This window comes from Pleurodeles waltl, chromosome 8 (assembly GCF_031143425.1).
Source record: "Pleurodeles waltl isolate 20211129_DDA chromosome 8, aPleWal1.hap1.20221129, whole genome shotgun sequence".
NCBI classification, from domain to species: Eukaryota; Metazoa; Chordata; class Amphibia; order Caudata; family Salamandridae; genus Pleurodeles; species Pleurodeles waltl.
The window spans coordinates 58,918,870-58,941,789 of NC_090447.1; the positions used below are offsets into that span (position 1 = coordinate 58,918,870).

At 47.0% G+C, this 22,920-nt stretch overlaps 1 pseudogene; it reads left to right on the forward strand.

The window, feature by feature from the left end:
* Positions 1-274: 274 nt before the first annotated feature.
* Positions 275-1,253, forward strand: LOC138249418 (olfactory receptor 52K2-like; annotated as a pseudogene).
* Positions 1,254-22,920: the final 21,667 nt, after the last annotated feature.

Sequence of the window (22,920 nt, forward strand, 5' to 3'; positions counted from 1 at the left end):
CTGATTTATTTGAAGACAAACAGCCTGATAGCCACTAAGTGCTCATATCACAAATTACATTCAGCAGATTTATTATGCAAAAGGAGTCAACCACAAATAACATGGTGTGAAATAAAAAGAATGCTTTAAAAACACTTGTAAGCACAGGGCTTCTTTGTTTGAGATTTGTTAAACACCAGGTTAATATTTTAGAGCATGTTCTAGTTCAATTTTGAATTGGTTTGACAGAAAGCTAATCATGTCATTTTGTTTTGCAGGACATGGATGCAATTTCATGACGTTTGTCATGACTTTGGCTGCACCTGCGACTGCATTGAACACCAGTAAATTCCATACTTCTGCATTTGTTCTGTTGGGCATTCCTGGCCTGGAATACGCACACCTTTCGATCTCCATTCCTTTCTGCATTTGTCCCATCACTGCATTTGTCTCAAACATCCTGATTCTGTCCATTATAAGAACACAAGAAAGCCTCCACAGTCCAATGTACATTTTCCTTTGCATGTTAGCAGGAACCGATTTGGTACTGATAAACACTACACTGCCAAAAGCAGTAGGCATCTTTTGGATGAAGTCAGGAGAAATGTATTTTAATTCTTGCCTGATCCAGATGTACATTGCTCATGCATTTACTGGTTTTGAATCAGAGGTTCTTATGTTGATGGCCTTGGACAGGTACATTGCTATCTGCTATCCACTCCGATATTCAACAATTTTGACTAATCCAAGAACAGCTACTCTTGGCTTGATAGTTCTTTTAAAATGTGCTGTGGTGTTTGCCCCTCAACCCTATCTTGTCAAAAGGTTGCACTATTGTGAACATAACATAATTGCCCACACATACTGTGAGCACATGTCCGTTGCAAAGCTGGCCTGCTCAGACATCACAGTCAACCACATCTGTGGCTTTACTGCTGCTCGCCTAGTGGGTATTCCAGATGCTGCTTTCATAATTTTCTCCTGATTCTGGTCACTGCCTCACGCCTGTCCTCCCAAAGAGCGCGTTGGAAGGCCATCAACACCTGCATTCCTCATGTGTGTGTGATAGTTATGTTCTATTCAACTGCACTTTGCGCTATCATCATGCAAAGGTTTAAGCACAATGTTGTGTACTACAGTATGTTCATATCATTCTGGCAAACCTATACTACCTTCTCCCACCTGCAGTGAATCCTTTAGTGTATGCTGCAAGAACACACAAGATCCGGACTACAGTGCTGAATATACTTAATTCTGGGAAAGTCTATTTCTGATCAGATTAACTGAGTTACTAATATACATATGAAATTCAATAGAAATCACAGGAGAGTATTCTGTAGTAAAATGTATTGACGTAATATTAGACCAAAAAATATATATAATGGGGTGGATGGTAGGAGTATGGGTGTGGTGTGTGTGTGTGTATAAATATGGATATAACCTAGTGCTGGTCACACTAAGTAGTGATAGTTAGGACCTACTTTCTATAGCAAAAACGTTTTTACTTGTCTCTATCTCTGGTGCTGAATGACAAATCTTCACAAAATTGTCCTGAAAAAATGTAATTCTCATGTGAGCTGCTATCTGGAAAGTTTTGGGGTCAAGCGAGGGCTGAGAAAAAGTGGGGTCCAAAATGATTTTTCCTCACTCTTTTTTCCATAGGGATTTTGAACAGTGATAGTGCCCGTACTACTGGATGGAATTACACCAAATTTGGCAGAGAGGTAGCTCTTTCAAGGCCCCGCCCCTCCCCCTGGGGCTTTCAATCAATACAGTGTGGGGGGGGGGGCTGCATGGCCCTCTCACAGCCTGGGGACCACCACCTCCCTGGGATGACAATAAAAGAGTAAAGGGCGTCCATTTCAGATGTTTGGCGCCTTTAAAATATGAGCCTAACCATGATGTCCCTGTAACCTTTGTTTTTTTTAAGTGAATTATATATATATATATATATATATATATATATATATATATATATATATATATATATATATATATAATATTTAGTATATATATCTAGAAGATGGTTAGGCTGAGTAAACAGATGTGGTATGGCAATGATGTACTTTACTTAGGCAGACTGTAAGGAATTAAGGGCCAGATGTAGGAAGCCGTTTGCATGGTGCAAACTGCGAAAATCGATGTTTGCGCCATGCAAACAGCCTTCTGCGATGCACATTCACAATTTTTTAGTCGGTACCGACTCGCAAATTGTGAATGCGAGTCGCAAATAGGAAGGAGTGTTCCCTTCCTATTTGCGACTCGCATCGCAATTCGCAGTTACCATGAGTGTCACACTGGTGGTAACTCATTCGCAAGAGGGAAGGGGTCCCCATGGGACCCCTTGCCCTTTGTGAATGTTGCCAAATAGGTTTCTTCAGAGCAGGCAGTGGTCCAATGGACCACTGCCTACACTGAAAAAACGAAACCAAGTGGTTTCTGTATTTTTTTTATTTTGCAACTCGTTTTCCTTTAAGGAAAACGGGCTGCAAAATAAAATAAAAAAACTGCTTTATTGAAAAAGCAGTCACAGACATGGAGGTCTGCTGACTTCAGCAGGCCACCATCCCTGTGAGTGCAGGGACTCGCTATGGGGTCGCAAAATGCGACCCACCTCATTAATATTTATGAGGTGGGTCTTTGCGACCCCATAGCGAGTCGCAGACGGTGTCTGAGACACCGTTCTGCATCAGGATTTGCGATTCTGAAATTGCGAGTCGCACCGACACGCAATTTCAGAATCGCAAATTCTGACCTTGCTACATCTGGCCCTAAGTTATTAGTAGTGAGGTGTGTGAGTCCTTCACAAGTAATGTCTGCAGTTGTCTTTTTACTAGGAACAAGTATTCCATTGTCAACCTTTACTCTTTCAGGATAGAAAATCAGAACATTTAAAGGCCTAATTTGGAGCCGTGGTGTGTGCTTGTAACTCCAGCTTCATAGTATGCAACAGCACTCAGTAAATCATTGTCCAGTGAGTGTTTTTTGTTTGAAAAGGAAAAGTTATTTTATTACACACACTACTAAATATTAAACATTTAATCCTAAATATGTACATTCAGGTAGGATGAAGTGCCTTTAGTGACACCCTCATGTTACATACATAGCGGTTCCTGAATATTATAACCATAACACACTCCACCTGTACTAGGTGCAGCATCACAATATAAGGGGGTGCTATTAGCTATAAGGCAGGCATTTTAATGTTTATGGCAGCTGTTTGATGTGTAAACGCTCAAGAATTTTTACCTACTTGTGTGCTCTCTTGATTAGGATTCCTCCATGTCACACTACGCAAACTTGGATTCCCATGGGGATACACAGCAATGATCACTCTCTTATACACGCAGCCATCAGCTACTATACGCCTTGATAGAACTCTTTCCCCTTCTCCTCTCATTGAATGGGGTACCCCTGCTTTTCATTATTGCAATGGACCCTCTAGTACGCCATTTGCAGGAGAGACTTATTCATAGGGGCCTGCAGGTCAACAGTAGACCGCTTCTGATATAGCTGTACGCCGATGATATTTTATTATTAATGCGCTGACCTGATGACAACCTTAGGTCCGTCCTAGCATGGTGATTTGGAACATTTTTAGGACTGCACATAAACTGCGGAAAGTTAGAACTTTTCCAACTTACTGACAGCGCTAAGCCACCACACACGGAATACCCAGGGAAATGGTGCAACGATTCAACAAAATATCTCAGTATTCACATTCAAAGGGACAAAGAGCAGGTTATATGGGTCATCTATTGGCTGCCATCAAGAGACTATTTGCACAGATGGACCGCTGGGTGGTGCTTCCTCTATCAGTGGCAGGCTGCATCTCTCTCATTAAACTGGTGGTGCTCCCTCAATCTCTATATCTCTTCTTAAATATTCCCCTCCCACTCACAAACACTTTCTTTGCCATGTTTCACGGCTTGCTGATATGGCTCGCTGATATGGCTCATGTGGGCAGATAAACACCCCAGTATCTGATGGGAAATTTTAACCCTCCCATATGAACACAGTGGCTTTGTGGTCCCCCACTTTCAACTCTACTACTTGGCAGTACAATGTTAATTCTCTTACCAATGGTTTAATCCTAAACTTTCCCTACGCAATTCCAGAGCGTGACTTTGCTATCCCAGTTCCACTACAAGCACTCCTGCCTCAGGGACTCCTGGGACATACAGCTGGGCATGGTGTAAACTTGTTTGGATACTTCAGGGTGAGCTACTTTACTCTCTTGCACTAACTCTGACTAATAATCCATTCCTTCCCATTACGCAGGAGGTACTAGTTCAGCATACCCCACTAGTGCTAAACTTTAATATCTTCGGAGATGTATTTCCAGACGACCACATCTTTTCTCGCACCAAGGATTAACAATTTGCCAATGTCACCCATTTAGGACACTTTGTACTATGCCGCCTGCAAAGTGCCCTAAGCGCCCAGTTCCCCTCGTAACTATTGGCCCTCACTCTAGTCATCACATAAGACTCCGGGGCACGACTCTCCTCCAACATTGCCATCCTACCTGTTTCAGGCGTGAAACTCAGAGAAGCCTGGGAAACAGACCTTGGATGACCCCTATCCAAGTCACCGGCACAAACTCATACATTGCAAATTCCTAAGTAGGGTCTACATTACACCTAGTGCCATAGCCCGTATGGACCCATCCCAATCCTCTGCCTTCCCCAAATGCAGTGAACATCTGGCCAACTTCCCACATATGACATGGACATGCAACCCTATTAGCCTCTCCTGCTTTGATGTATTTGACCGGCCCTCACAGATGGTGGGCACGATTCTCCACCCCGTCCCACGGATGGCCCTGGTGGGATACATGGGATATATACTTAAGAGTATGATGCACTTCACTGCTATTGCACTCTTATTGGCCAACAGAGAGATAGCACTCCTCTGGGGCACCAAGCATTCACCCACAACCAAGGGTTGGCCTAAAAGACTAACTTACTGTGATAACAGTAGTAAAATCTACACGTCACTCCAGCTCCCCACGACTAGACCAAAAGACATTTGGCAACCACTGAGGGACTATTTATGTTCTCTAGACACGACACTATCAAACTCACAACAGCACAGGGACGCATGATAGCACACACGCCTACATCCTTATTCATAACTCCTCCACGTGCAACTGACAGAACCTCTATGCTTGCATTAGCTATATCCTATTCCCTATTGGTATGAATGAACATGAATGTGCTTGTCATATTTTAACTTCCAAATGTAACTTACGTTCCATTGCATTGCACACTCTTTTCATGGAGTCTCATGACCTTCTTGCTTTGCGTAATACCATGTGAAAACGAAAAATAAAGGTTTTTTTTAAAAAGAGAATGTGTGCCATATTTCTTTCATTTATTCATGATATAAAATACCAAGTGTCATTTATTGAAAAGCATGCATGCATAAGAAAATAAATCATTTTGCTAATTAGCTCAATGTCCATTGGTGACCCTGTCCTCACATTCTTTTGACAAATCACCGGTTTGTTAGTTCGCTTTGCTTCAACGAACCAACACATCCCACAATAAAGATTTGAAAGGGAAGGTTTAGGACTGGGTACATAAAGCCATTGTTACTAGATAGAGATCTATGTCAAGAACCATTGTAAGTAGCCTGGGGGCACCCATGGCCCATACATGGGATGTCCCCATGATGCAAGGTAGTACAAAACACTGTTTATATAATGTTATGGTTTCTTTCCAGCACACATACATTTACGCTAGTGAGTAATCAACATTGTGTACTGGTTTGTGCCACTTCTGACTGGGCACCAGCACAAAGTGATGATAAATCGGCTCCTTAGTGTTTCATGTGTTAGCCTTGGAGGTAATGGCACTGACTTGTAGTAGCGAAAATGTGTAATGATACCAACAGTGTAGGGAATGGAATTAGCATGTAGAGTGCTATGCTGGGCATGATTATTACAACAGGGGTAGTCCAAACAATGCCTGGAGCCAGGGGTAATGCTATGTAAGTGTGCAACAGGGCTCCCAAGTAGAGAACGATCAATGATTTAAAAAATAACTCCAATTACAATTGTCAATCATCAAAACAACAATAATAACTCCACATTTTAGTATTAAAGTGGTTAAAATAATTTGTTTCAAAGTTGATCATATTCCAATAAATCAGTGCTCAGGTGATCACGCTGGGAATATAAAGTGGGACTAGTCAAGTTTTGGGTAGAAAGGAAGAGACAGGACATAAGAAGGGCTCAATGTTTCATAAAATAAGTTCAAATCTCAGTAACCTGACAATATGAAACTAATATTCTTTTTCAAATTTTCGAAAGCATTCATGGCACTTTTAGTGGCGTAACAAAGGCCCCCACAGCCCCCGCCAGGGCACCCTCAGCACAGTACACTGGGCATGGGCGGTAGGCTCCTGGTTGGGCCGTGGGGTAAATGGCCCCCTCAAGGTACTTTGCAAGGGGGTGGGGCTCAAGTTTCTTTACGCCACTGGGCTCTTTGACCCTAATATTTGAACAGGTCATCACAAGAGCAAGAGCATTAGTTAGTATGTAGGCTGATTAACGCAATTCAGGGATAGTTGGCCAAAACAGATTTGGCCAAAGTTAACAGGAATAGGATGTCACCACCTGCGAGGTGCCAGAATACGCGTCAGGATGGCACGCGCATTAGTCGGAGTACCACCAGGAATTGAAAGAATCAGAATATGTTTCTTTTTGCCATCCATTCCTGAATTACGGTAATACACACCTTGTACAGTTTATTTTACTTTCACCGGGTTATTACTTGAGCACTGAGCCAAACGTACCCTGAGGACTTCTTGGCATATAATTTTAATTTCCTTCCACAGGACCTTGTCCGATGTTTATCTGACTCAATAACGATTTCAACTACTTCAGCCTACTTCCCTGCTGAAGGACTTCGACTTCTATGAGACTAAGGTCCTCATTTACTAAGATTTGGTGCAGAGCTCACCACAAGCAGTGGTGGCTCCTCCACTATGGCAGAGGAGCGTTGCCCCTCCGCCAGCAGCAAAAGCTGCATATCCTTTAACAATGAAAGGATAATAAGCCAAGTTTATTATCCTTTTATTGTTAAAGGGGGCGGAGCATTGAGGAAGACAGGGACAAGGGGAGTGCACTGTGCACTACCCTCAGTGTGCATGTATTTTTGGTCAGCCTTCTCGGGCCGGCTAAACATACATGCACAGTAGCCACCCTCCAGCCCCGCACTGTGCTGCCGGGCTGGAGAGAACTGGCACAGGCTCCCAGTCTGCATGGGACGCCCTGGTTGGGCACTCCTAGCCAACCCTAATGCTGCTTTGAGCTCTGGGAGCCTGTGCCTACACCATGCTGAGGAGACGGAGGAGCGGCGGCAGAGCTCTGCCCCCTGTAATGCCCATGAGCCGTGACTGGCCACAAGCCTATTAGCTGCGCCACCCTGGTCAAAAACAAAAGGGCAGAAATGTGCTGTATCTTTGAGATATGGTGCATTCCTGTCCTTAACCCATACGGAGGCATACAAATTGCTGCCTAGCGCTAATGCAGGCACGCTTGCACCATGATGCAAGGGTGCCTGCATTACAGGGATAATTGTTTTTTGCAGAAAGGGACATCTTCCTGCACATAAACAATCATTATTGGCATTTTCCTCTTCCTATGTGTGCTGTAGAATGCAGCACACATAGAAAGAGGAAGAAATGAGGGGAAATAATGTTATTTTTCACTGTTGCATCACTTTACCAGAACCCCTGAGGTGGTGTAGGAATCTGATGCATTTGCAGACTAGCAAATCTGGGAATGTGTCGGATTCCATTGAATTCCATGGGTGTTGCGTGGCAACACCCACAACGACACCCATGGAACGCCCCTTTTAAAATAAATTCTGCATGAAATTTGTTCATATTTACAAGGCCAGCACAGTACGTCACCGGACCGTAAAAAAAAAAATGATGCTCAGTTGGCACATTGTGCTGCTTGGGCCTTATAAATAAGGTATCAAGTCCCAAGGAAAAATTTCCATCTGTGTTGAACCTGGTTAGTGAATCTTACCCATGCTGCATTATGGTTGGCTTGAATGCACAGCTAGGTCCCATTGCCTACCATTAGATCTTTGCACTTAATGGCAGTATTTTTCCTTTAATATTTAAAAATTCTAATCTTTGGTTCTTCTCATAGGATATTTGTAGCTTTAGGGTTATTTTCTTTATTAAATTGTGCCCTATTTTCTAATCTAGTTTAGGATTTCTATTGCTTAGTGTTTTGACGTTATTACTGTATTGGGACTGCTTAAATACTTTTCACATTGCCCTGAGTTATGACTGTCTGCTCAGTGCCATAGATACCATATGGTAGAGCTCAGGTTTGTTTAGTGACTTTGAAGGTTTACCCAGATAGTTGTTTTTATTCCTTGAATTGCCAGGTGCCCATCCACACTCACAAATCAGGGCTGTTTCCTTACAAAGGTCTATTATGCTGAGCAGGTCCACACAAATGAGTGCCTTTGGTCACATGGGTAACTAGTTTATATTTAGTACTACCCAACTTGGCAATCCTATAAAGTACACATTAAATTTGCCCAATAGATTAGAGAATTCCTGCTGCTGCCACCTCTTGACAGTTTTGTAAGACTTTACCATTAACTATGATTCACACCCTTCTGTCAAGACAGCTATATAGGGCTTGGCCGGTTGTTACATTAAGACTACAATTAATGGTGTATAAACCAAGTGGGGATCCAAGGAGTGAAGTCTATAACAACACTAACTGCGAGTCACATAGACCACTACTTGCATGTTGCAACACGGAGTGGGAGAGATAGTAACTCCCTACTCTACCAGTGACATTGCTGCACTTTTTGACTCAGTGGTTTTCCTGGCAGCTGTAAAAAACTGTCCTTAGCATCCACTTTGGAGCTTAAAATGACTTGTCTAAACTCCACTCCAAACATTTAGAACACTGCTGCATAGTGATGGATTTTCCTCTCCTCAATTGTCACTAAATGTAAGTCTGCACCCTCTGCCCACCACCAGGAGGCTGGACGATTGGTATGGCATTAATATAGACTTACACAGCCAGCAAGAATGCTTCATGCTTTATGCTTCCAGAAGTCTTGTTCCAATACTGGTAGTCATTCGACACTACACTCCCTGACTGGCAGGGAGCAAACATATCACCAAAATCCTCAGAAGCCCTCTTTGGCATGAAAGGGAAATCAATAGATGGTAAGTCCATGGAACCAGACACACTTCCTATAACCCTTTTAACTTTGCTGGAAGAATGAAAAGACATTAAGGCCCTCATTATGACATTGGCGGTAGGTACTGCTTACCGCCATGCGGGCTGCCCCCAACATAACACCGCCGCAGCAGATTACCGCTACCCATATTATGACACACACATAGCAGTCCATCACTATACAGCCAAACACACAAGTCCGCCAGCCCAAAGGTCAGTGATAAACTGGCGGTAGCAAAACCCACACCGTTACGCCAACAGAACTACACCCACAACATTATGACCCATGAATCACCGCAGCAGACATTCAGTGGCGGTAAACCATTGGTGCTACATATCGCCACGCTCAAAACACACACACTAACAAAACAACACTACATTGGACAATTCAAATAACACACACATGACACCCATACACACACCACACCCACACCACTGTAAATGCACACCCACATTACCCACAACTCTTTATGACTACAAACAAGTGCCACAAGAGATAGCAAGACCACAGACAAGACCACAACCACACACCACCATCACTTATACACCATCCACGCACCTTACATCACACACCCCAACACATCACCTCACACCCCCCCACCCACACCACTCACACTAGACCCATGGCACATCAACAACACCCCAGGTTCTCAGAGGAGGAGCTAAGGTTCATGGTGGAGGAAATCATCCGGGTAGAGCCACAGCTATTCAGATCACAGGTGCAGCAGACATCCATTGCTAGGAAGATGGAGCTATGGCTGAGAATCGTGGACAGGGTCAATGCAGTGGGACAGCACCCCAGAACAAGGGATGACATCAGGAAGAGGTGGAACGACCTACAGAAGAAGGTGTGTCCCTTGGTAGCAAAACACCAAATAGCTGTACGGAGGACTGGTGGTGGACCACCACCTCCTCCCCCACAACTAACAACATGGAAGGAGCAGGTCTTGGCAATCATGCATCCTGAGGGACTGGCAGGAGTAGCAGGAGGACTGGACTCTGGTAAGTCAAATCTCTATTACTATCACCCCCCTACCTGCATGCCATCACATACCCCCACCCTTACCCTCACTCCCATCGCTCCACCACCTCGCACACACCCCACCATCACAACCCACCCCTCACAATACCAAGCCATGCATACTCTACCAATACCATTACAGACCTGCATGGACACCCATCACTAAAGCATGCACACTAGAGGGAAACAGCAAGCCCACCAAATAACTACTCACACAAGGCAAAGCTTCCAGGGCAATTACAACCATAGAGGGCAACACACCCAAGCACAAGATGTCACACACAGAAACAATAACACTGCATTTACATCCCCAAAGGTCCCCCAGCCAACGTCACCAGGTGTTTCCTGAGGGGGGAGGCTCTGTGGTGGCACGGGACTGTGCCTGGGTAACCGACTGTACAGAGATCCCTTGATTGGACAGGTTGGACATCCAGATCCAGGTGTCCAGAGCTGCTGTCATCACTGTGGGCCTCTTCTGGGGGGGACTGGATGTCACCCTGTCCTTATGTGCATTAGCATCATCTGGCGGAGGAGCAGAGGCACCGGCAACGGGGAGAGCTACATCCCACAGGGCACAGGAGGCCGAATCCACCAACAGTGAGGGCACCAGTGGGACGTAGGGCGAGGGGAGCACCACAGCGGAGACAGGAGGGGACAGTTCGGACAGTGATACCTCATCCAATGGAAGCTCCCTGCTGGTGGCGGACACCTCTGTGGCCACCCCAACTAGGGGTACAGCCACCACCCCCGTACCAGCACCGCCCACTCAGCTGACCCTCAGCATGTTTCCTGTGCCCGCTCACCCAGGAGGGTGGGCATCTCCTTCGCCCCAGGCACCTCAGACCCTGCACCAGTTAGCCCTGCTGCCCTGAGTGACGAGGCTATTGCCCTCCTGCGATCCATCTCTGTTGGGCAGTCAACCACTGTGAATGCCATCCAGGGGTTGGCAACCCATTTGCAACAGACAGATGCATTCCTGGAGGGCAATCAGTCTGGCATGGGGGCCCAACAGAGATCAATCCAGGCTCTGGCCTCCTCCCTGATGGCAGTCATTGTCTGAGAATTCATGGGAACCAGCATCATATGTACATGCCCCACAGCTGATTAGACGGTTTTATTAAAAAAATCCAGGAAAACCCCGTCCTGTAGGAGGGCCTTTGAGGGGGGCAACTGTTAGGGTTTGTACACAGCAAAGAGCATGTCCCCTCTCACTGCACTAGTGGGTTCTGTAATAGCTCCCTTTTAAACTTACTATTCAAAGCCTTTCTTGTTATCTCACCTTCCCCCCCCCCCCAGGCTTCTGTGTATGTTGTTTAATGTGCTGTTTTGTTTACACATTGGGCCTTGCTTTTACCAAGGCTTCTTTAAAACACTCCTCCCTAGGCCATGTGTTAATCCAACTCATTTGCATATTAACTGAAACTCTGCACACCTTTCAAGAACATGTGCAGCATGTGAGGACCACACCCAGCTCTTCAAACCACACCCAGCTCTGCACACCTTCCAAGAACATGTGCAGCATTTGAGGACCACACCCAGCCCTTCAAACCACACCCAGCTCTTCGAACCACACCCAGCCCTGTCTATAAAAGGCATCCCCCGAGCCTCACCCAGTGCTTGTGCTCGTCTACCTCCCGCTTACCTGAGAACAGATCCCTCGGTGCTGGCACTCCTGCTCTTTACAGACTTTCTTTGACTTCAATTGGCGCAGCTGCTGGCTCTTCCTTCTTCCGGTTTCCGGTTCCTCCTTGCCTCAGCCTCTCTCCTACGAGTAACCTGCAAAAGAGAAAGAAGACAAGGTTAGACTGATCAGTATCTCTTGCCAGCAACAAGTAAGTGCAAAACTTTTTATTACCTGAGGGAGCTTTGACGGCAATTTCTGGATTCGTGTATAGACAGTTTGAGGCGAAGTGCCTTCCACGAGCATTGTGATTAAGGCTCTTTGTTGCAGGATTATTTTGCAGGACTTTGTGAAGCGGACATTGTTTTTTTTCATGGAACTTTTGGGAATCGAACAGTGGAAACCATTGACAGCAAGGAAAACAGTAAATCAAGGACTTGCACAAATTACATGCTGTATTTTGATGTAAAAGTAAAGTATTTGTTTTATAAAAGATTCTGGAAATATGCGAAAAGTGAGTCTGCTATTGGGAATTTAGGCTTTAGTTATATTATGATGAATGTTTGATATTGGTAATTCGGATAACGGTATTTGTTTAATTTTTTAGAAGCTTAACAGTAATAGAAAACACATCCCAGAGCAGTAACACATTCCAAACCTGGAAACTAGAGACCAGGATCCAAGAGGTACTTTTAGAAGAGAATTTCCAATAAATAAAGGGATAGTCAGGAACCCATTTAGAAATAGGTTGCACTTATCTGTTCTTTGTTTATGTTTCATTAGGCACCAGTTTCTACAGAAGTCAGAAAGGGCCGCAGATTTGTGCAGCACTTCAACAGTGGAAACGCAAGAACGGTGTTGTCTCTCTTTTTTTTATTTTATCCACTTCCCCCCTTCCCTTGAGCTTCTGTTCTTAGTGCACTGTTTTAAAAACTAGTGTGCTGGAACAAGCAGTTTCAGGGTGGGGTCGGATTGTCTTCAACCTCCATCAGAACTGAACAAGAACTCAGGTGAGCTGGGCTTTGACACATTATCCCTGTTTCTAGCCTCCCCCCTCCAACTTCCTCTACTCAATCCCATTCCTCTCAAACCAACCTATCCCAAGCACACAGGCAGACCAACATGCAAGCAGGAAAACACACAAGAGTGGTTCAGGCAAACACAAGCACCACACATCATCCCACAGGCACTCACACAAACACCATGCAGAATCAGACATACCAACATCCACTGCCTCCACTGTGTGCCCCTCCTCCTCGTCCACCTCCCTCCCAGTAGCGTCTACACTCACACCTGCATGCACTACATCCTCATCCACTACCACCATCACACCTATCACTACAAGCCCCTCACTGGCAGTCACCACCCCCACATCCATGCACATGTCCCCTGTGTCCTCTCCCACTATGTCTGTGACCCCTCCTCCCAAAGTACATAAGCACAAGCAATCAAACACCCAACAGCCATCCACCTCACAACAGCATCCAGCATATGCACCTGCACCCACAAATCAGCAGACAGACACCTCCTACAACCACTTCCTCTTCCTCCACTCCCAAACCTTCACCCTCTTCCCTACGAAGCGTTTCCTCTCCATCGTTGATCCCTTCCCTACCACTCCCCCCCGTCGTTCACATCTGCCAGGGTGGTCAGAACCCAGGCGAGCACCTCAGCTACCCAGTCAACGGCCACAGTAGTGTCAACAGCTACTCCAGGTGGGAGAGGATCCCGGGCACCAGCCAGCCACAATGAAAGGGTGCCTGCACCAGGTGCTTCAAGGAAGGTCAAGGAGGTACCACCAGTTGCGCCTAGGAAGGCACGGAGGCACCACCAGCTGCTACAGCAAAGGGCAAGGAGGCACACCCAGCTGTTACAGGGAAGGGCAAGGAGGCACCCCCAGCTGCTACAGAGAAGGGCAAGGGGCTATCCCCAGCTGCTGACAGGAAGGACTGGAGGCATGGTGCTGGGACTCATTCGGAGCCCCCTCCTCCAACCATGGTGGTTCAGTCATCCAAGGCTGCAAAGGAAGGGCTGTAGCCTCCCCCCACCACTGGCAGCACCGCCACCAGCACCACCACCAGAACCACCGCCAGCAGCCCCAGTGGGCAGCCGTCTGAGGCTGCAGAGAAAGGGCTGGAGCCTCCCCCCACCACTGGTAGCACCCCACCAGCACTGCCTCCAGGACCGCCGCCAGCAGCACCATTCCAAGTGGTCAGCCATCCGAAGCTACAGGGGAAGGGCTGGAGCCCCCCCACCACTGGCAGCACCGCCCCCAGCACTGCCGCCAGCAGCAGCAGCCCCAGTGGGCAGCCTTCCGAGGCTGCAGGGGAAGGGCTGGAGCCTCTCCCCACCACTGCCAGCACTGCCACCAGCACCGCCACCAGCAGCAACAGCCCCAGTGGGCAGCCGTCTGAGGCTGCAGGGGAAGGGTTGGAGCCTCCCCCCACCACTGCCAGCACCAGCACCAGCAGCAGCCCCAGTGGGCAGCCATTCGAGGCTGCAGGGGAAGGGCTGGAGCCTCCACCCACCACTGCCAGCACCGACTCCTGCACCACCACTGAGCAGCCAGACCGCTGGCAGTCAGTGTGTAGTCCTGTATCCATGGGCTGTTGTGCGGCCTGGGCCCTGCAAATCCCGCCGGTCTGACACCCAGGTGAGAGACTGTGATCTTGCACTCCCCAATATCTGCATCACAGGGCACAATGCCCTCTCCAGAACCAGTGGAAGAAGCCATCCACTCACCCAATCCTTCCCACGATGAAGCACACTGGGCACAATACCCCCACCAGAACCAGTGGAAGAAGCCATCCACTCACCCCATGCTTCCCAGGATGAAGCACACTGGGCACAATGCCCCCTCCAGAACCAGTGGAGAAGCCATCCACTCACCCCACCCTTACCAGGATGAAGCACACTAGCACAATGCCCCCTCCAGAACCAGTGGAAGAAGCCACCAACTAGAAAGACTGTGGCGTTGCACTCCCCAGGACCAAGCAGTGGGCAAACCACCCACTTGAGAGACTGTGGCCTTGCACTGCCCAGGACCAAGCAGTGGGCAAACCACCCACTTGAGAGACTGTGGCCTTGCACTCTCCAGGATCAAGCAGTGGGCATGTAGCCCCATCCAGGACCAGTGGTGTTGTACTGTCTTCCGGCTGAGGTGGCCCTAAAATTCCCTGTCCCTCTGAGGTGCCTGTGTATTTTTGATCTGATGCCCCTGTAGTGTTCTCTTCGTATTTTTGCAGAAGTGAGGTGGGTCCTTGGCCTATATGATTTGGCCCTGTGGCCCACGGACATTGAGGACTGGGCAGTGTCCCTATATTTGTAAATATGTATATACGTTTGGATTTTGATGCACTTATTCATAGTATCTTGTCGTATTGCACTCACTTTTTTCAAATCATTTTGTCCTTGCATTATTCCTGAGAGGTATGGGGTGAATATGTAATGTTACTGCTTCCGGTTGTGTGTATGGTGTTGGGGGTGGGGGTGTTGCATGTTACGTGTGTGTGTCACTATCTTTTTCCTCCCCCCTCCCTTGCGTTCTAGGTGGCAGTACTCACCGGCGTTGATGTTCATAATGCATCAGAAGGTAGACAAGCATGGGGAATATGTGCAGCTCGGGCTCCATGGCGTCATGGTTGTTCCCTGAGTCTCCACAGGTGAGTCCTTTGACTTCTGAGATCTGTTTCCGCCAGGCTTTTGATGTTGTTGGTACCACCCCTGAAAAGGTGGCGGATAGGCCAGTCATAATAGTGTGAGCAGTACATTGTCTTCTGCCTAGTTGTTGTCGGTTATGGCCATGGTGCTTGTTGATTCCGCCGTGGTGGTCGGTGTGAGAAAGTGGCTGTCTTTCTGAGCGGTTTCCGCTCTGGTCATAATTCAATTTTTGTTACTGCCGGTGTGTTGGCGGTATTACTGCCGCTTTATCACCGACCCCCAGGGTTGCAATGAGGGCCTATATTCTCCACACACTTGGTGAAACTCTAGGCGGAAGAGATAATGAAGGAGATTAAAAATATACACCCAGAGGTTTCTCAATTCAAAACATATCTAAACTCCACAGAAAAAAAAAGTCCTTATTGGAAGAATACTGATTGGGGTCAGGCCATGTGGAACCTCCAAAAATTAGTTTCTGATAGGGATAGCCAGAATAGGAGGAATGACACCCATCTCCATGGTGTCCCTGAACATGAAGAAGGAAATGACATGCATGGTTTCCAACAAACCTTTACCCCTAAGAACTTGAGTCCTGCATTTTGACCGCTGCTTGAGGGGCACATAGACTGAGACAAAGGAAACCTGGATAGGTTAGTCAACTACTATTGATCATAGTGTGCTCTCTGAAACACTGGCAGACTAGAATGGTTCTTCAACATTCAAGGAATCAAGGAATATTTATATATAAAGGTAACAAGCTTGCCTTTGTAGCTAACTTCTCCTAAGTCACACAAATCTTTTGGAAGAAGTTGCTCCCTGACTTCTGCTTAAGCAGAAGGTTATCCGCCATGGTCTCATGGAACCAGCTACAATGCTCTTAGCCATCAGTGGCATAATGCATACATTTCATGTTCCTCAATTCTTTTCTGGAAATGATTGACTCAAATGAAACTGAAACAAACATTATACCTTGTACCATTCGCAGTTGGGGCAATGAATTAGAAACAAGTATTGAAAGAGCAGCTCACCACATCCATTGACAGGCGAAATATCATATAGAAACCGGGCTTCATCCAAGGGACAAACAGAATAGACACTTCACTCATGGACAGAGACAAATCATGATTATCCTCTCAAGAACCTTATATCTCCTTATATCCTTCAGGTAGAAGATTATGCCACAATAGTGAGCCAGGGGTAGCTCATCCATATAAACTATGTAGTAACATCCCCCTCTTCCACCTCATATTTGACCTTTCAACGTTCAGATTCACATAGCGCACAGACACCCCATCCGTACTACTTAACTTTAAGACACACACAGTCTTCACATCCTGTTCTCACCTGTCTCGGCCTGACAGCCCATTGCAGATTGCAATTTTTTCAAAGAAACCCCTCTCAATACAGTATTGGAATATACATATTCCCACATGTTATGTTTGATGGAAGAAGGTATTATTTTTGCGATAACAAAATGGACATGTCCCTGACACAGGAAACATATAAATCTATGACAGGGGACAGACTTAGAGGGCCCGACAGAGCACCAGAGTCAAGTGCGTTTCTGGTCTGACTTATAGGAAAGGAGGTGAGGCTGCCCTCATCCATAAGCAATTGTCATTCACTGTCTACAAACACTGGTGGGATGATATGTCTGCCCTCAGCTGACCTGCCAGGGGCATATGTGTGTGGTAGGATGTGTACATGCACAAAATTGAGATAAACAGCATCGTTTTCAAAACTGAGCAGAGTGATCATCAAGATCAATACTCAAAAAGTGAGAAGGAGGGGCACTGGAGACTGACACTCAACCCTAAAGTGGACTGTTCTAGTCATCCAGACACCCAAAAAAACAAGTGTTCTACTTGTTTTATTGTGCAACCATCAACTCATAAATCCAGGGAGACCATTAAACATAGAGAAATCTTTATGTAATACCACACATTGTAGAAATGCACTATCATTCACAATGTGAATGCTTTAACATTTCTTGGTAGATGCTTACAACTGCAGATCTCCAGGGTCAGATATGGAGAATAGATGTACTCAGATATCCATTAAGAGAAGAAAAGAAAAACATGTTAGTTACCTCTAAGATTATCTAGAAATCAATGATCCCCTGGAAATTACCATCCTGCAAACTCAAGACAAGCCCAATCACAAAAGCTGACCCTAGAAAGAAAAGTGCAGAACACAGTTGGTGATTACTGAGCCAACCTAAGGTGACTAACTTCAGGGGCATAGCTTAAAGGGGGGTATTTGGGGTGTTACACCCCTAATGTAATTTAAGGTAAATAGTTGGGGGCATGTACTTTCAATTGGGTATGGTGTTGTGTCTGTTGGATTTCACAAGGATTATTTACATAAACAGACAGAAATGCACACACTCTCTCCTTATCTGCTTTGAAAATACTTAATAAATGTTGGTTATTTTGCAAGATATTGGGGGTTATTCCAACTTTGGAGGAAGTGGTAATCCGTCCCAAAAGTGACGGTAAAGTGACGGATATACCACCAGCCGTATTACGAGTCCATTATATCCTATGGAACTCGTAATACGGCTGGTGGTAAATCCGTCACATTTGGGACAGATTACCACCTCCTCCAAAGTTGGAATAACCCCCATTGTGTTTTCTCTCACTTACTACCCCTACCAATCCGCATTTGTATCCCATTCCACTGCCCCTTTACCCTCTCACATGTACCCTGCTTGTCGAATAATGTATTTAACATTATGTGGAAGCATGATAGTTGGAAAATCTTGATCTCACATACCCCACTCTTACTGACCAAGCTATACCCCTGACTAACGGGCCTAGAGCCTGTCCTTTAAATGGTAACAGTGTGCCTGCTGCACCTCCTTAGCTCTTCAAACATGGGTCAGGCCTGAAATTGCGCAGCCTGAAATTGCAGGGCCTTTTTAAGGGAAGTGGAACTGCACCTAATGCCTGTCCTTGACTTCACGTCTGGGTGGATGACAGCTGGACTCTTGTGCATTCCCTCTACACAGCCACACACAAAGGAAGCTTAGATGTGCCTAATGGCCAGCCACATCTGGATAGGCCATTAACATTGTGATGGGTCATCCTGGGCAGGATGGGAGGGAGGAGCTGACACGCCTGAATAGGTTGGGGTCTGCGCCTTCACAAAGAGCTACATAACCCATTGTAGTGTGTCTGGAGGCAGGTCAGGAAGGGCAGGGACTTAGTACACTTCAAACATATCACTTTGAAGTTTCTCACACTTCAAAGGCACACCTGGATATAAGTTTTGGGTATGAGTACTAGACCCCAAAATCCACCATATCTGTACATGTCTGGACCTAAGAACATTCTGTCTGGAAGAAGGACTGTTGTGCTGCTGAATGGACTACTATTCTGCTGGAACTCTGCTGGACTTTGCTGGACTCCTGCTTTGCTGAGTCTACCCTGCTGCCTGCTTCCCTCCTTGCCTGGGAGTGAGAAGGACTGGACCTGCATCTGTGTGGATTGGTTCCAATGCATTGCCTGTGCATTGCCTTCTCTGCTCCTTGCATCAAGTCTCTGATGTTAGCACCTCCTCCATCCAAAAGGTACTTTTTCAGCTGAACAAGGATGGTCCCTGTATCTGACCTGTGCTTTATTGTAGTCAGCTTGACTTTTCTGATTTGACCAGGTCTATCTCAACCAGATAGCCCCAGTTGGCGCTTTATGCTTCTAAGCACTATGGGGGTCATTCTGACCCTGGCGGTCAATGACCGCGGGAGCACTGCCAACAGGCTGGCGGTGCTCCCATGGGCATTCTGACCGCGGCGGTACAGCCGCGGTCAGAAACCGGAAACCGGCGGTGTCCCGCCAGTTTCCCGCTGCCCCTGGGAATCCTCCACGGCGGCGCTGCAAGCAGCGCCGCCATGGGGATTCCGACCCCCTTCCCGCCAGCCTGGCTCTGGCGGTTTCCACCGCCAGAACCTGGCTGGCGGGAACGGGTGTCGTTGGCATGGGCACTGCAGGGGCCCCCTAACAGGGCGGGCGGCCTTCTGGCGGTCGCCCGCCAGCCCAGCGGGAAACTCAGAATGACCGCCGCGGTCTTTCGACCGCGGAAAAGTCTTCTGGCGGTTCCCGCCAGGCGGGCGGCTTCCGCCGCCCGCGGGGGTCAGAATGACCCCCTATATTTGCTGTCAGTCTTTGAAAATTTGGATCTCAACTTCTACCTATTGGATTTTTGTTGTTTTAGTCTTGTTTTGTTTAAAATAAGCTGTATTTTTTTAAGCTGGTGTGGATTCTTTTTATGTGGTGTTTTCACTCTTTTACTGTTTTAACTGTTGCACAAGTACTTTACACACTGCCGCCTAAGAAAAGCCGGCCTGCTCTGTGCCAAGCTACTAGAGGGTGAACATAGGTTAATTCATGGTGTATATTTGACTTACCCTGACTAGGACTGTGGTCCTTACTTGGAGAGGTTGCATACCTCTCCCAACTAGAAACCCAATTTATAACAAACACCATCTTTCCAGGGAACTTTGGTGAACTTGTGAGTCACATTTTTAATGTATCTAACACCACATTTGTCAAGGCCTTTGAGACTGTTTTTATCAGCAGCTTCTAGACTGTTTTCGGACTAATTCCATCTTTTATACACTCCTTGTTTTCAAGTGTACTTGGTAGCATACCATTTGAATTGGCCTCAATTGGTAGTGTTTTGTGACTTCTTTTTGTGCCGTGATGGATGTCTCATGTCAAAGTCAAATGGTGACAGAGCTACCACACATCCAGCTGTGCTGTGAATGTATGATACAGCATTTTGGAATACCTTTGTTGGAAAACCTAATGTATTAGTATTTGTCTTTCTGGCCAGTATGGTTTTATCGCATGCAGCCTGCATTCCATTGTTTTTGGTGCCCTTTTGCATTTACACTGGATGTGCGTCTTGGAATACAATTGATACTATCGATGGGCATGAATCTGCTGATGTTCCCGTTAACAGCTCATTTTCAGAGTTTCCCTATGAGACTACAATTGCTTCAGGATGTCTTTTATGAGCCATCTTTCATGGATATGGATGATACGGCTCCAGGATTCCTAACCTTTGGCTCCCCTGCTGCCGGAATTGCATAGGATGTTGTTTCCTTGGCATAGGCTTTCATTAATACCTGCTCCTTTAGCCTATACACCAAAGCTCTGGGAGTTCTGTCATCTGCAGGATCCATTTTGGTTTCTTTTATTGCTGACATTATGGATGCTTCCACTGACTTTTCAATTTGGCCCTTGTTTCTAAAGCAAATTGTCATGGTTTAATTGGTTTGTTTTTATTGTTTGTTGGTACAAACATTTTAATCTTGTGATATCTTAATGTTTTATTTAATGTAATTTTAAAGGTCTAGTTTTTAGACTCTGGCCCTCATTACAATGCAAGGACAAAAGGAAATGATTGTAACAATTGTAATCAAGAAAAATCCATTAGTCAAAAGTCAAAATTCAGTATATACAAATATGTACACCAACTACACAAGTCCGGATAGTGTACTAATCATTGGGGGTGATTCTAATTTCAGGGGGCGGCGGAGGCCGCCCGCCAAAGTTCCCCCACCAAAATACCGCTCCGCGGTTGAAAGACCGCTGAGGGTATTTTGGGATTTGCCCTGGGCTGGCGGGCGGCCGCCAAAAGGCCGCCCGCCAGCCCAGGGCAAATCAACCTTCCCACGAGGACGCCGGCTCAGAATTGAGCCGGCGTAGTGGGAAGGTGCGACGGGTGCAGTGGCACCCGTCGCGTATTTCAGTGTCTGCATAGCAGACACTGAAATACTTTGTGGGGCCCTCTTACGGGGGCCCCTGCAGTGCCCATGCCGTTGGCATGGGCACTGCAGGGGCCCCCAGGGGCCCGCGGCACCCCCTACCGCCATCCTGTTCCTGGCGGGAGACCTGCCAGGAACAGGATGGCGGTAGGGGGTGTCAGAATCCCCATGGCGGCGGAGCGTGCTCCGCCGCCATGGAGGATTCTGCAGGGCAGCGGGAAAACGGCGGGAGACCGCCGGTTTCCCGCATCTGATCGCGGCCAAACCGCCGCGGTCAGAATTCCCTGCGGGGCACCGCCGGTCTGTCGGCGGTGCTCCCGCCGACCCTGGCCCCGGCGGTCAAAGACCGCCGGGGTCAGAATGACCCCCATTGTCCGTGGACCACTGGGCCCAAAATGCATGGGCGAGGCCCACACATGATACCTGACTCGAAACGTAGAGAACACTGCTGGGGCATCAGATCGACAATAAACAGGCACCTCAGGGGGAGGTCCTGTCTGTACTCCATTTCCTGGCCAGTGGGTCTTTTCAAACAGCAATGGCCATGGCATCAGGGATGTCCCAGACAATGTTCTCTAACGTGTTGTCCAGAGTGTTGTCTGACCTGCTGAAACACATGCACAGCTACATTGTGTTCCCTTAGGTGGAGGATTTGCCCACAGTGAAAGGTGACTTTTATGCCCTGGGACATATCCCCAACATCATTGGTGCCATTGATGGTACACATGTGGAAAATGTCCCCCTCACGCAGGAATGAACAGGTGTACAGAAACAGGAAGAGCTACCATTCTATGAATGTGCAGATGGTGTGTTTGGCAGACCAGTACATCTCCCATGTCAATGCCAAGTATCCTGGCTCAGTCCATGACGCTTAATTTTGAGGAATAGCAGCACCCCTTATGTGATGGGGCAACTCCAGAGGCACCGTGTGTGGCTAATAGGTGAGCCTAAAGTCCCCACGCAGTTTCATTTGCTGTCTGGGTATGGGGCTGTTCCTAAGGGTTAGTGTGTGTCTAACAGTTGTCCCTCGACATTTGCAGGTGACTCTGGTTACCCCAACCTGTCATGGCTACTGACACCAGTGAGGAATCCCAGGACAAGGGCAGAGGAACGCTACAATGAGGCACATAGGCGAACTAGGAGGGTGATCGAACGCATCTTCGGCCTCCTGAAGGCCAGGCTCTGGTGCCTCCATCTGACAGGTGGTTCCCTATACTATTCACTGAAGAAGGTGTGCTAGATAATCGTGGCCTGCTGTATGCTGCACAACCTGGCTTTGCGACACCAGGTGCCTTTTCTGCAGGAGGATGGGCCAGATGGTGGTCTTGTGGCAGCTGTGGAGCCTGTGGACAGTGAAGAAGAGGAGACAGAAGAAGAGGATATCGACAACCGAAACAACATCATCATGCAATACTTCCAGTGAGACACAGGTAAGAAGATGCCACTACTTCCCACATCTCATTCTATTGTTGGCACTAGCATAAGTCTGTCATTTTCATTTAGTGTATGGACCCTGACTTGTCACTTTGCCTTTCCATTTCACAGATCTGGGTCACACTTTGTGCCCTCTGCTATGTTTACTGCTGGCCTACAGCTGTGTTACATTGGTATGTGAACAAGTAAATTGACTTTGCTATATT